At 47.5% G+C, this 15,045-nt stretch overlaps 1 protein-coding gene across 1 annotated transcript in view; it reads right to left on the bottom strand.

Annotated features, from left to right (window-relative positions):
• Positions 1-15,045, bottom strand: part of GPR158 (G protein-coupled receptor 158) — a 146,551-nt gene that overhangs the window by 85,368 nt on the left and 46,138 nt on the right. The window lies entirely within an intron of this gene.

The following is a 15,045-nucleotide window of genomic DNA, read 5'->3' as shown; positions in this document are numbered from 1 at the left end:
AAGTGCAGACCTCTGTCTGACCCAGGGGAAAGAGAAGAAACCTATACCACCAGCAGCCCTACTCTTCTAAGCTCTCTTGTTCCTTTCCAAGGCAGTAATGTGCATCCTGGGCTGCATCAAAAGATGCATGGTCAGCAGATCAAGGGAGATGAGTCCAGCCCCAATCATTCTGTGAGCCCAGAGCCCGAGCCTGGCAAAGCTGTACCAGCACAGCAGTCACAGGATTCAGGCAGCCAGGAGCACAGAGACTGAGCAACCCACGACAGACTGTGTAGACACAACCAGCAAAGTGTTCATCTGCTGCTAAGTTACTTAAGACTTGATCCATATAGAACTTGGAGCATCAAAAAAAGCCAATGTGTGAAAAATACCCACCTCCAGAGAAGCAAAAATGGAAACAGAAAACTGACCTGGTTTCAGATTTCATTTTAAATGTGAAAGCAAAGCTGAGGGAATAGCTTGGAGGTGCACAACACAAGAAGGATATGGAGCTGATGAAAAGGGTCTAGAGGAGGGCCACAAAAATAAGCAGAGGGCTGAGAGAGTTGGGGCTGTTCAGCCTGGAGAAGAAAAGGCTCCAGGGAGACCTTAGAGCAGCCTGCCAGGACCTGAGGCAGGGCTCCAGGAGAGCTGGGGAGGGACTGCTAAGAAGGGCATGCAGTGACAGGGCGAGGGGCACTGGTTTGAAACTAGAGCAGGGCAGATTCAGATTGGACACTAGGAAGAAGTTCTTGGCTGTGAGGGTGGTGGAACACTGCAACAGGTTGCCCAGGGAGGTGGTGGAGGCCCCATCCCTGGAGACATTCCAGGTCAGACTAGATGCATCTCTGAGCAACCTGATCTAGTTGGGGATGTCCCTGCTGGCTGCAGGGAAGTTGGACTGGATACCTCTGGAGGTCCCTATGATTCCTTCCACGATTCTAATAACCCCACTCCATTCCTGAGTATTTGTGAATTCAGCAGTGGTGATCAGTTTGTTAACATCCTGCTTTATTTCATTCATGAGAGCAGCTGCCCTAGGTCAGACCAGAAGCTCCATTTGGTATCACATCTTTCACACACCCCACAGCCAGCCTTGGGGCACACGCTCCAAGATGGAGAGTGGCTATCCAGTGAGCCTTCCTCTGATATGCCCTTCAGGACATCACACTGCTAATGCTAAATGGCATCTGCAGAGCTTTAACTTCCAGCTAGCAGTTCTCAAGAGATGGCTTGGCTACAAATCAGAGCAGCTTCCCCATAATATTTGCTCAAAGAAGAGCAGAAGGCATCTATACAATTCACACAGCACATTCATCCCTGCTGTCTGTCCCCTGCTTTGCAAGTTTGTATTTTAAGGGAATGCACCCCGACCCTCTTCCCCTCCCCCGCTGCCCTTGAGCAATAACTATGAGACTCTGCAGGCTGAGGGCAATGTGGAGTATTGTAGAGGAACCAATCAAGGAGATGCCAAAGACGAAGCAGCCCCCCCAAACCTTAAGGACCAGTGCTACAAAGAAAAAGAGAAAGGCTATAGTTACTGGAGACTCTCTCTTGAGGGGAACAGAGGGACCCATATGCCGTCCTGACCCATCCCACAGGGAGGTGTGCTGCCTACCTGGGGCCCGGGTGAGGGACATCACCCAGAGGTTACCTAAACTAATCCAGCCCTCTGACTATTACCCATTGCTGGTAATCCAGGCTGGAAGTGAAGAAATTGAAAAGAGCAGCACCAGGAAGATTAAAAAGGAATTTAAGGTCCTTGGGAAATCGATTGACGGGGCAGGAGCTCAAGTGGTGTTCTGCTCAGTTCCCTCAGCAGCAGTGGTGTACACTGAGAGGAACAGGAAAACCCACACCATCAACAGTTGGCTTAGGAGATGGTGCCAGCAGCGGAATTTTGGCTTCTTTGATCACGGGGCAACTCTTACTGCACCTGACCTGCTGGACCAAGATGAGTTGAATTTATCTAGAAAGGGTAAGAGGGTGCTGGCACTGGGGTTGGCAGGACTCATTGGGAGGGCTTTAAACTAGGTCTGAAGGGGGTGGGTGTGGAAACCAGTCTCCCTGGAGAGGAGGGAAGACCACACAAACTGGTGAAATCAGCAGCCCAGCTGAAGTGCATGTACACCAATGCACGCAGTATGGGCAACAAACAAGAGGAACTGGAACTCTTGGTTCACCAGGAGAACTATGATGTAGTTGCCATCACAGAAACATGGTGGGACGATTCTCACAATTGGAGTACTGCACTGGGGGGTTATAAGCTCTTTAGGAGAGACAGGCAAGGGAGAAGAGGAGGAGGGGTGGCCCTGTATATTAGGGAATCCTTTGATGCCTCAGAACTCGAGGTTGCAGATGAAAGGATTGAATGCTTATGGGTTAAAATCAGAGGGAGGCCGCACAAAACTGACATCCGGGTTGGAGTCTGTTATAGACCACCCAACCAGGACGAGGAGGCCGATAAGATATTCTATAAGCAGCTGGAAGCTGTCTCAAGATCATCAGCCCTTGACCTTGTGGGGGACTTTAACCTACCAGACATCTGCTGGGAACTTAATTCAGCAGAGAGGAGACAGTCCAGAAGGTTCCTAGAGTGCATGGATGACAACTTCCTGATGCAGCTCTTAGGTGAACCTACCAGGGGCAAGGCTCTGCTTGATCTGCTGTTCTCAAATAGAGAAGGGCTGGTGGGAGATGTGATGGTCGGAGGCTGTCTAGGGTGCAGCGACCATGAGATAGTGGAGTTTTCAATATGCAGGGAAATAGGGAGGAGCAGTAACAGAACCCTCACTTTGGACTTTCGGAGGGCAAACTTCAGGTTGTTCAGGCAACTTATTCAGAAAGTTCCCTGGGTAACAGCCCTTAAGAACAAAGGGGTCCAGGATGGTTGGACCTACTTCAAACAGGAGCTCCTAAAGGCACAGGAACTGGCAGTTCCCACATGCCGTAAGACGAGCCGGCGGGGAAGATGACCAGCCTGGATGAGCAAGCATCTCCTGAAGGATTTAAGGGAAAAAAAGAGGGTTTATCGCCTTTGGAAAGGGGGGAGGCAACTAGTGATATGTTTAAGGATGTTGCTAGATCATGTAGAAGAAAAATTAGAGAGGCAAAAGCACAGTTAGAAATTAAACTGGCCGCTTCTGTGAAGGACAACAAAAAGCATTTTTATAAATATATTAATGCTAAAAAGAGGGGCAAGAGGAGCCTCCACTCTTTACTGGACGTGGAGGGTAACATTGTAACTAAGGATGAGGAGAACGCTGAGATTCTAAATACCTTCTTTGCCTCCATTTTCAACAGTAAGGCAGGAGGACTTCAGGATAACTGGCCTCCTGAGCTGGTTGATGGGGTCAAGGAGCAGTGCTGTACTCCTGAAATCCATGTGGAATTAGTTTGAGACTTGTTGAGTCACTTGGATATTCACAAGTCCATGGGACCTGATGGGATTCATCCTAGGGTGCTGAAAGAGCTGGCAGATGAGCTGGCCAAGCCTCTCTCCATCATTTTCCACCAGTCCTGGCTCACTGGAGAGGTCCCAGAAGACTGGAAACTGGCCAATGTGACGCCCATCCACAAGAGGGGACGAACAGAAGAACCTGGGAACTACAGGCCTGTCAGCCTGACCTCAGTGCCAGGGAAAATCATGGAGCAGATTGTCTTGGGGGCAATCACTGCATACCTGAAGGATAGCCAAGGAATCAGGCCCAGCCAACATGGATTTAGGAAGGGCAGGTCCTGCCTCACCAACCTGATCTCCTTCTATGATCAGGTGACAGCCTGGTGGATGTAGGAAAGGCTGTGGATGTAGTCTACCTGGACTTCAGCAAGGCCTTTGACACTGTCCCCCACAGCAAACTCCTGGCCAAGCTGTCAGCCTGTGGCTTGGACAGCAGCACTCTGCGCTGGGTTAGGAACTGGCTGGAGGGCCGAGCCCAGAGAGTGGTGGTGAATGGTGCCACATCCAGCTGGCAGCCTGTCACTAGTGGTGTCCCCCAGGGATCAGTGCTGGGCCCCATCCTGTTCAATATCTTTATTGATGATCTGGATGAGGGGATTGAGTCCATCATCAGTAAATTTGCAGATGACACCAAGCTGGGAGCAGGTGTTGATCTGTTAGAAGGTAGAAGGGCTCTACAAAGGGACCTTGACTGTCTAGACAGATGGGCAGAGTCCAACATGATGGCATTCAACAAGTCCAAGTGCCGGGTGCTGCACTTTGGCCACAACAACCCCATGCAGAGCTACAGGCTGGGGTCAGAGTGGCTGGAGAGCAGCCAGGCAGAAAGGGACCTGGGGGTACTGGTTGACAGCAGCTGAACATGAGCCAGCAGTGTGCCCAGGTGGCCAAGAGAGCCAATGGCATCCTGGCCTGCATCAGGCATAGTGTGGCCAGCAGGAGCAGGGAGGTCATTGTACCCCTGTACACAGCACTGGTTAGGCCACACCTTGAGTCCTGTGTCCAGTTCTGGGCCCCTCAGTTTAGGAAAGATGTTGAGTTGCTGGAGCATGTCCAGAGAAGGGCAACGAGGCTGGGGAGAGGCCTTGAGCACAAGCCCTATGAGGAGAGGCTGAGGGAGCTGGGACTGTTTAGCCTGGAGAAGAGGAGGCTCAGGGGAGACCTCATTGCTGTCTACAACTACCTGAAGGGAGGTTGTAGCCAGGAGGGGGTTGGTCTCTTCTCCCAGGCAACCAGCACCAGAACAAGAGGACACAGTCTCAAGCTGTGCCAGGGGAGGTTTAGGCTGGAGGTGAGGAGAAAGTTCTTCACAGAGAGAGTGGTTGGCCATTGGAATGTGCTGCCCAGGGAGGTGGTGGCGTCGCCATCCCTGGAGGTGTTCAAGAGGGGATTGGACGTGGCACTTGGTGCCATGGTTTAGATAGTCATGAGGTTTAGGGTGACAGGTTGGACTCGATGATCTTTGAGGTCTCTTCCAGCCTTCTTGATTCTAAGTGTCTATTCTAAGCTTTACAGTGTTTGTGCAATGTAACAACTCCCAGGTTTAACAGAGTATGCTTTAAATTCTACAGTCAGTGCAAAACAGAAGGCATTCACTGGATCTTTACCTCACACACAAACAGGACTCAGACACAACGTCTAAACCAGCTGAAAATAAGGTAGCACTGATTTAATTTTATGCTGCTAGCTGTAAAGGACAAAGCTGGGAAAAAATCTAATGTAACAAAGAATATATCTGTTGGAAAGAAAATAAATCCTGTGAATAACCTTTGCAATTGCTTTGGGAGCCTGAGCCAAACCTTCTGCCAAAAGAGAGGCAAAGCCCTCCTCAGATCAGTGACAAAAGCACTCAGCAGATAGACAAAGCAGGTGTTACAGCCACACCTGAAAACAGAGAGGGAGAACAGGGCAAAAACCAGCAGCAGCTTAAGAGAAAGGCCGTGGCTTGTATCCTACCACCCTAAACATCTGTCCTGTGGCATTCTGGAGCAGGAGGGGTTAAACCAGGAATTTAAGAATTTAAACAAAATAAAACCCCAAAACCAACAACAAAACCCCCCTAAACTCACCAGTACCCCCAAACCAACCCAAAACTCCCAAGCCACAAGCAAATCAAAATACCAAAACAAAACAACAACAGAACCAAAAGGAAACCAACCATCAAAAAACCCACAACAAAAGTAACCACCACCAAAGCTTGGTGAGACTTGGAGCAAAGCCACCAGGCCAAGACGTGTCTCCAGAGTCTGAAGCTTTGCTACAACCTCCTCACTGCTTTCTAAGAGGATTTTTCATGCTTCTGGTCTTCCTAAACCATGGGACTAGAGTAAATACTGGTGGCAAGGAGTCCCAGCTCCTTCACCCATATCATCACCCAGATGACTGTTAAAGGTCACACATCTGATATTGATTTTTTAAAAAATCCATCTCAGTTAAAATACTCAGGAAACAGAACAGGTTATTCCAGTGAGAGCTTTACTGCTGCCAAGCCATGAACAGCAAACTTACTGTCAAATCAGGGAGGCATTCACTAAGTGTAAGAGGCTGCAGGGTCTTTAGCCTCTGATTACCTCCTTCTGCAATGTTCAGTCTCCCAGCTGTATGTCTGAGGAGCCCTAAAGCATTCCCTTCTCCTTCTGCAGCACTCCCAGCTGTATGTCTGAGGAGCCCTAAAGCATTCCCTTCTCCTGCAGCACTCCCAGCTGTATGTCTGAGGAGCCCTAAAGCATTCCCTTCTCCTTCTCCAGCACTCCCAGGATGCCAAAGTTATCAGCCTGTTACTGGAAGAATGTGACAAATGTGGTTGTTAAAATAAAAAGGTGGAAATGGAACACTTGGCCAAGAAACGGCAGAAAGGAGATCAGAAATATAAACAAATTGTGGTACTGGCTCAGAAGATAGGGAAGAGAGGAGGAAAGGTGAATTTAGAAGTGTCTGAGAGCAGATTACTTGGTGTGCTGCAGATTACTTGGAGCAGCAAACTCCTCACCAGCTGTAGTCATGCACATGGAGAACCCAAGGTCAGCTTATGCCCTGTGCTTCCCACAGTGCAGCCCCTGTGCAGAAGGAGGGAAGCCCAATGTGTCGGTGTGAGCTGAAATTCCCCCCCCACCAACAATAACCAGGCTAGCTCAGTCTGGAAGCAAATGAAAAGCTGTATTTACAAGCAGAGTCTAAAATCTACAATGAAATGCAATGAATATGTACAAATATACAAAATTCACGACATTCACAAATATATACAATCAACAGAAAAAGCACAACCGATCTCCCTTTGCTTCCCCCCAAGGGGACCCTCCCAAAGGGGCCTCTCTCTCTCTCAGGAGCTTCCCCCCAGACCCCCCTGGACAGAGAAGCAGAGTTTAGTTAGAGCAGAAAGTTGTTAACTTAGCTGCCAAGGTCAATACGTGTTATCTTCAGCCAGAAGAGAAGAAGAAACAGCAGCCAGACAGCCCAGCAACTGCCCCCACTGCCGAACGCAGAATGTGCCGAATGCCTACTTTGTTTTGGGTAATAGTTCTTAAACATTTCTATCTATCCAATGGAAGTGTTTAGAACAATTGTTATTTTGCCTTCTTACACCCAATAGTGACTTATTTACATTCTTTCACTTTCTCTGTTTTGAACTTTGCAAGGAAAAATTAAAAAGACAGTTTCAAACCATCACACCCAACAATGCCAGCAGTTTGCAGAGGAGGGTAGCTTGGCCACTCACAGGGTCTCAGCACTCACAGCATTTGAGACAGATGTTTTTGATACCTCTGAAGATATTTGTGCAGGCTACAATCAGGCTACTTCAAAAACCACCCAACCACCCAACCCCAAACCCCATCTCTTTGTATGATGGACCGGAACTGTTGTTACTGAGAAGCATTTGAGAACAGATCAGAGCTGCTGCTGGTTAATGTGCTACATAACAAGAGGACAATTTCTCCTCTCCCAGCAAACCATGCAGCAATTACAGGGGAACCTGTTAGCAGACACCAAAGGGACTGGTAATTTTATAGCCATTAAATAATGCAGTGTGATTAATTTGAAGACACTTTCTCAGGGTCATATTCCTTGGCTTTGAGTATAAATTAATACTTTTTTTTTTTTTACTATTAGCACAGGTTAAACTGTACTAAGAACAATGTCTAATTCACTTCCTTATTGTATTACCCACATTAGAGAGGATTCTCTTCATGTTCGATCTTTACCTTTTTCTTTTCCTGCCACTGGGATAATTTCCTGCTTTACACACAGGCAATAATGGAAACACCAAACATTATCTGCAGAAGACCTTCCAGAAGCTGTTAGGGAATCTGTCAAAACACACAGAGGTCCTTCACCTCTGGATGTCTGGTTCTGCCAACTACTTCTGCACCCATCTGTGACTTGGCAGCAAGTGTTGCACAAGTCTGCGTGAGAGATGAGACTGGCCACATGGTAAGACTGGGGATTAAGAAAGCTTGCCAAAACCTGCGAAAAACATGGGATAAGCTGGACCTAGTCCTGGTCTCCATGAAGGGTGCAGTTCTGAGCAGCAGAGTATTCATTCTCCCCTATTTGTGTTTTCCTGAATTATTAAACTAGCAGGATTTCTCAAATGTTACTAATTGATGTTAATTTTTTTTTGACCAAATTGTTACAGCTGGCCTACCTCTGCCAACAACTGTGAGATAACAGAAATTACTTGCACTCTGGAATCCATTCTGCACATTTATAAACTTGGTTAAAAATAAACATTTCCAATACTAAGAGCAGCCATTCACATTTCCTCCTAAAGCCCAGAGGCCATACCAGTATAGCCAGCCCAGGCCAGTCAGTCCTGAAGAGAATTGTGGAGCTTAAGCAAAGAAAACTTCATTCTAAGTTTGTAGAATCATAGAACTGTTTGGGTTGGAAAAGACCTCTTAAGATCACCCAGTCCAACCCAACACCACCGTGGCCATCAAACCATGTCCCAAAGTGCCATGGCCACACACTTCTGGGCCACCTTCAGGGATATTTACTCCTCCACCTCCCTGGGCAGCCTGTTCCAATGCCTGACCACTCTTTCCATAAAGAAACTTCTCTTAATACCAAACCTAACCCTCCCCTGGCACAATTCCAGGCCATTTCCTCTCATTGCATCACCTGATACTAGGGAGAAGAGCCTGACCCTCACCTCACTCCAACCTCCTTCCAGGAAGTTGTCAAGAGCAGTGAGGTCTCCCCTCATCCTCCTCTTCTTCTGACTAAACAATCCCAGTTCCCTCAGCCACTCCTCACCAGAGCTGCTCCCCAGATCCCTCAGGAAGGCTTTGTCACCTTCAGTCAGAATAGGAAAGGGTAACAGAGGGTGTGGGAGGTTGCTGCATCTTATCTCTGGGGGGCTGGATTAGATGATCTCTGGAGGTCCTTGCCAGCCCCTAACATTCTGTGATCCCACAGAGGGGCATGGCCAAACATCTGACAGACTGCACTGCCCTTCAGAAAGGTCTGGGCTGTTGAAGTACCACCAGTGTGACCAGTCTGCTGGCCCTGCCATGTGGAAAGGGAAAAATTCCTACAGTTCAGCCCCAAGCCAACAAAGAGCTGCTGTTAGGGACAACTCAGATGCACAGATCAAAGAGGGGAATAAAAGTGGTGGGAAACAGCTGACAATATTTTCGTAAGCTGAAATGGGCAATGTTACTAAACCAGCATTTCCCAGCTGCTGTTAGATCCTGGCATTTCTGCTGCATTTCCCAGGAATCACAGAAGGGTGGGAGTTGGAAGGGACCTCTGGAGATCACCTAGTCCAAGCCCACTGCTAAAGCAGGGTCTCCTAGAGCAGGTTGCACAGGAATGTGGCCAGGTAAGGGTTGAAAAGCTCCAGAGAAGGAAACTCCACAACCAGCTCCCCATATGGAGCCACCAGATTCCAGACAGACACCCTGAAAGGGATCTTTCCTTTGTTTTCCTGCTTTGCTTACCTGCAGTCCAGATTCTCAGTTTTAATCCCAAGCCTGTGTACCACTGATGATTCACATCTCACTCCTCCATCGCCTTCAAGAGCTGCAGGGTTCAGCCATGAATGTAAACTCCTTGCAAGGCTCTCTCTAAATGACTGCTTTTGGTATTTAATGATGCTTCCCTCTGCTCATCATTATTTTCCCCTCAGGTCTAACTGAATCCAACAAGGTTATTCCTGTGCCTCAGTGATTAAAAGACACTTTTCCCTGTTCTGCCTGACTGCCATTTCCTGCCCAAGCTGAGCTCCTCCTTTATACAAAGTTGCAGCCAGCCTCCAGTGAACAGTACAAAAGCCATTCATGATAAAGATGTTCTCTGAAGCTCTGAGACAGACCTATGAGCAGCATTCTTATTTATCAGACAGAATAAACTATTGTGCATATGAAAGCAAACGTTCTCTTCCCCTGTCTCCAACAAGGAGCCCTGTGCTACAGAGTCCTCTTCTATCCATGGAAATTTTAGGTGGCTGTCTGCTGGAGCACATCATCCCTAGCTTAACGGGTTCCAGAGTCCTGCAGGAACCTCCAGGGAACAGCCCAGACTCACCAGTGTGCCCAGGTGTGTCAGTGTGAGCTGAAATTCCCCCCCCCCCCACCAATAACCAGGCTAGCTCAGTCTGGAAGCAAATGAAAAGCTGTATTTACAAGCAGAGTCTAAAATCTACAATGAAATGCAATGAATATGTACAAATATACAAAATTCACAACATTCACAAATATATACAATCAACAGAAAAAGCACAATCGATCTCCCTTTGCTTCCCCACAAGGGGACCCTCCCAAAGGGGCCTCCCTCTCCCAGGAGCTTCCCCCCCAGACCCCCCTGGACAGAGAAGCAGAGTTAGTTAAGCAGAAAGTTGTTAACTTAGCTGCCAAGGTCAGTGTGTTATCTTCAGCCAGAAGAGAAGAAGAAACAGCAGCCAGACAGCCCAGCAACTGCCCCCACTGCCGAACGCAGAATGTGCAGAATGCCTACTTTGTTTTGGGTAATAGTTCTTAAACATTTCTATCTATCCAATGGAAGTGTTTAGAACAATTGTTATTTTGCTTTCTTACACCCAATAGTGACTTATTTACATTCTTTCACTTTCTCTGTTCTGAACTTTGCAAGGAAAAATTAAAAAGACAGTTTCAAACCATCACACCAGGTGCCTTAAAATCTTAGCAGCAGCCTTCCTCCAAACAGGACAGCCTCCTTCTTGTACAAATCTGAACTAAGCCTGATCTTTACTGGAGAAGCACAGCCTCATCTAACTCATCCCCCAAGAGGATTCTACAGAGCAGAGCAGATTTTGATTGGATGTTAGGAACAAATTCTGCACCATGAGGGTGGTGGAACACAGGAACAGGTTGCCCAGGGAGGTGGTTGAGGTCCCATCCCTGGAGACATTCAAGGTGATGCTTAACAGGGCTCTGGGCAACCTGATCTAGTGGAGGGTGTCCCTGCTGAGGCAGGGGGTTGGAGTGGATGAGCTTCAGAGGCATTCCATGACTCTGTGGGCAACTATGCACACACCAAAGCGAAGGCTAAGTTCAGATCCAAGCTGGAAGGATGAAATACATTTTTAATTTGTCCAAGAGGGACAGGGACACACTAGAGAGAGTCCAAAGATGGGCTGTGAGCATGACGAAGGCACTGGAACATCTGTTGGATGAGGAAGGGCTGAGAGCCCTGGGGCTGTTCAGCCTGGAGAAAAGGCTGAGAGGGGATCTGATCAGTGTCTATAAATACCTGAGGGGTGGGAGACAAGAAGGGGCCAGGCTGTTTTTAGTGGTGCCCAGTGACAGGAGAGTGGATGCAAACTGCAACACAGGAAATTGCACCTCAGTATCAGGAAAAGCTTCTTTACTGTGAGGCTAACAGAGCACTGGAGCAGGCTGCCCACAGAGGCTGTGGAGTCTCTTGCTCTGGAGAGATTCCAACCCCATCTGGACATGTTCCTGTGTGGCCTGCCCTTGGTGATCCTGCTTTGGCAGGGGGTTGGACTCAATGCTCTCCAGAGGTCACTTCCACCTCCCTCATTCTGTGACTCTATGCTCAGTGCTCTGCCTTCCCCTGGTTCAGCAGTGCACCACTTCTGAGCCTGTGTCCCAAGCCAGCAGATGGCTCAGGAAGCTCTGAAGCAAGCTCCCTGCTAACCTCAGTGGCAGATGACAACACCACAGAGGTACAAGAAAGATGACATCCTTCCAGCTTGCAGAGGGAGCCAAGGCAGAGCATCAGTCTCTGCAATCAAAAGCTTTGGAACTTCGTATTCCTTCCCCTGGCAGGATAGCTACTGGTAACACTACCTGAAAAGCACACAACTGCAACTCTGGAAGCCAGGTTTTGAGGGGTGGGAGGGGAGGTTTTAACCAGGAAATTCAGCAAGGTTACCTGCACTGTAGCTACTTCTTCCACAAGTTCTTGCAAGTGTACAGTGGCAGAACTAAACCCCAGGAATTAAAGCAGCCTTCAGGCAGTAAGGTACCCAGCAGTGCTGCTGAATGAACCTGGGTGGAAACAGACAGTGGGTAACAATGACCATGGCTCATCCACTGCAGAGAAAGCAAGCTGGCTTTCTCCCTTCATTATTCAGCAGCTGCCAGGAGCTGGTGCACGAAGCAGGATGGACTAGATTCTCTCTGACATTGTTAAAACTAAAAAGGAAATTGTTTTCTATTATTAATTATAGAAATGTACCTCTTGTTCTCAGAGCTCTTGGAAATGGTAAAACAGCATCTGGTGCACTGTAGACATAGAAACCACAGCAGAGAGTAAGAGACTTGGAAAAGTTTGCCTCAGACCCAACAAAATGTCAACCTTCCACCTGACAGAGCAAAGCCATGTGAGTGGAAGCCACTACAGAAAGAGCTTGTCTACAAGGCTGCTTTTTTCTTTGCTTGTAATGCCAATGACACATTTATTCTCTCCTATGGACTTCTCAAGAGTGGGAGACATTCTCTTTCCAAGCCACTGGCAAATCCTCAAGGTATCTGAAGAGTAGGCATTTCACACAGCTTTGTACCATGAGAAGTGTTTTGGTGAACTACTATAAATAGCAGAGGATTTGGTCAGCATTGTACCCATAAGGAAATAAGAGGGAGAAAAGGAAGAAAGGATCCTTGCTCTAAAAACTAGTAACTTGCTCACTATAATGTAACCATTATTAAAGTATTTCACAGAATGGCAGAGCCTGGAAGGGGCAGAGCTCTGGAGAGCATCAAGTCCAACCCCCCTGCCAAGGCAGGTTCACCTACAGAAGGTCACACAGGAACACACCCAGGCAGGTTCTGAATGTCTCCAGAGATGAAGTCTCCCCCCCATCTCTGCACAGTCTGTTCCACTGCTCTCTAATCCTTAACTTAAGTCTGTTCCTCCTCATGTTTAGATGGAACTTCCTGTGTTCCAGTTTGTCCTGTCCCTGGGCACCACAGAACACAGCCTGGTGGCTGAAGTATTGATCAGCACTGAGGAGATCCTCCTCAGGCTTCTCTTCTCCAGACTAATCAGACCAAATTCTCTCAGCCTTTCCCCATCACAGAGAAGCTCCAGTCCCCCTATCATCTCTGCAGCCCTTTGCTGTACCCTCTCCAGCAAGTCCCTGTCCTTGAACACCAGAGCCCAGACAGAGAAGGGACCCTGACCAGCTAAACTACAACTCCTTGCTATCTTCATTAGCTCATCTGAGGCTGGCATGCTGCTTGTAACGACCCCAATCTGTTAAACCCCCCTGTGAATATTGGCAGTGAGGCTGGGACTGGCAGAGCAAGCTACAGACACACTGAAGTTCATTCTATTCAAACTAAAGTAAATTTGGGGAAGGTACTGCCATGCACTCAGCATTTGGCTACCTTTCAAATTACAATCTACTGTACAGGCACAATTTCCTTTCCCCAGTGAGCTTTTACAGGCTTGTGTTAGAACAATTAGCAGCTTTGTGAGGGAGAAGTTGCCAGGGTAAGGACCAAATGTAAAGAAGTGAGCAATGAAACACCTCCACCTCCAGCATCCACCTCCAGACACCCATCTCTGGGGGAGAGAGGAGAAGCATTTCTATACTGCACCCAGCATGCTTTTACCCTTCATAGATTCCACAGCTTCAAGGCAGATTAATTTAACCCAGAGACAATACTTTCAGTGGCACATTTTAGTACTTTATAAAATTTTACTATTAGTACCCTGAAAACTCTTTACAGTGACATTACAGGGTCCCCATCCACATCTCACAGCTAACTCATTTTATAACACTCTGAAATGAACACACAGAGAGTGAGAAAAGGGACATCTCATCTTCCACTCCTCCCTTTGTAATAAAAGTAAACACTGCTGTTCATTCAGAATATGAAGGATAGGAATTTATTCGCCAACCCTATCAACTTAATATAGAAGAGAATACATAACTCACCCTTAGCCACCAAAGAGGAGTCTGCATATAAGCTTGAACTGAAAATTGAAGTGGATGTTTGAGATCACCATCAGGTAGCTAAAGTCAAAGCAACAACTGTGCTTGAACTACAAGGAGGGGAGGGAAGCTTTACAGTGACACCTGGACAGGTTAGACCCATGGGCCAAGGCTAATTGTATGAAGATCAAGTGCCAAGTCCTGCACCTGGGTCACAACAACCCCATGGGGAGCTACAGACTTGGGGGTGTGTGGCTGGAAAGCTGCAGCTCGGAGAGGGACCTGGGGGTGTTGGTTGGCAGTCACTGACCATGAGTCTTACTTGAGTTTCTCTCAAGTCAAAACTATCAACATGGAGGAAGGGGGAAATGTAGTGTCTCTCATTATCCCAAGAACCAGTATCTTCCTTCCTCATTCTCCTCCTCCAGCACTGTTATCTCCAGATCTTTCAGACAAAGCCATTTTTCCTCAATTGCCACTGTGCTGCTGAACCTCAAACTGCACTGAGGAAAGGCAAAGCAGCTTCTAGCAGCATGCCAAAAGCAGCTGAAAATTCAGTGGTTCATCAAAATGGACAAGTCTTCAGGAAATGAGGAGTTGCTCATTTCAGAATCATGAAAACATGCTCAGAGCTGCCCAGAACAAAAGGCATCTACAGTCTGTCACATGAGCTTTATTGTAACAGGCACTTGAAAGACAAAATGAGAAGGATCCACTTCTGTCCTCATTTGCCTTTATTTTAAATACAATAAAATTCCAGTGACTCCAGTGCTTGATATTACTGGCTAATGATGAGGGAATCAAACCCACTTTGCTTCATCCTGCTTTTATACTTGAACTGATACTCAATTCCTTTAACATACATCCCTCTGTTGAGACTAATAAGGAGTTACAAAACTTGAAGAACAAAGACCACCCTAGCCTCAAGTGCCACCCATGATGCCATCTTCCAGCAGATTCCAGGAGCAGAAGGGAGGGCAGCCTTGTTGCTACTGACAATTAGCAAATGACACTCATTATTTCCAAGGTCCTCACCAAATCCCAGCTTTATCAGTGAGTACTTTCCTAAGCCTTTTGAATCCTCAAATCCTGTTTCAGCAAGTCCCACTCCTTGCTGTAAAAGGCAGAGTCAACTTGCCTTGTGATCCCAACCAGTTGCCAAGTTCTACCACAAACAGCTAGGGAACAAAACCCTGAGCTATTCCTAAGTCAGTCAAGTGGAGTAGGGGATCTTTGAGGGAGG

This window comes from Indicator indicator, chromosome 20, assembly GCF_027791375.1.
Source record: "Indicator indicator isolate 239-I01 chromosome 20, UM_Iind_1.1, whole genome shotgun sequence".
Classification (NCBI taxonomy): domain Eukaryota; kingdom Metazoa; phylum Chordata; class Aves; order Piciformes; family Indicatoridae; genus Indicator; species Indicator indicator.
Note: the sequence above shows the minus strand (reverse complement) of the source record. Positions and strands in the feature narration are given on the sequence as shown.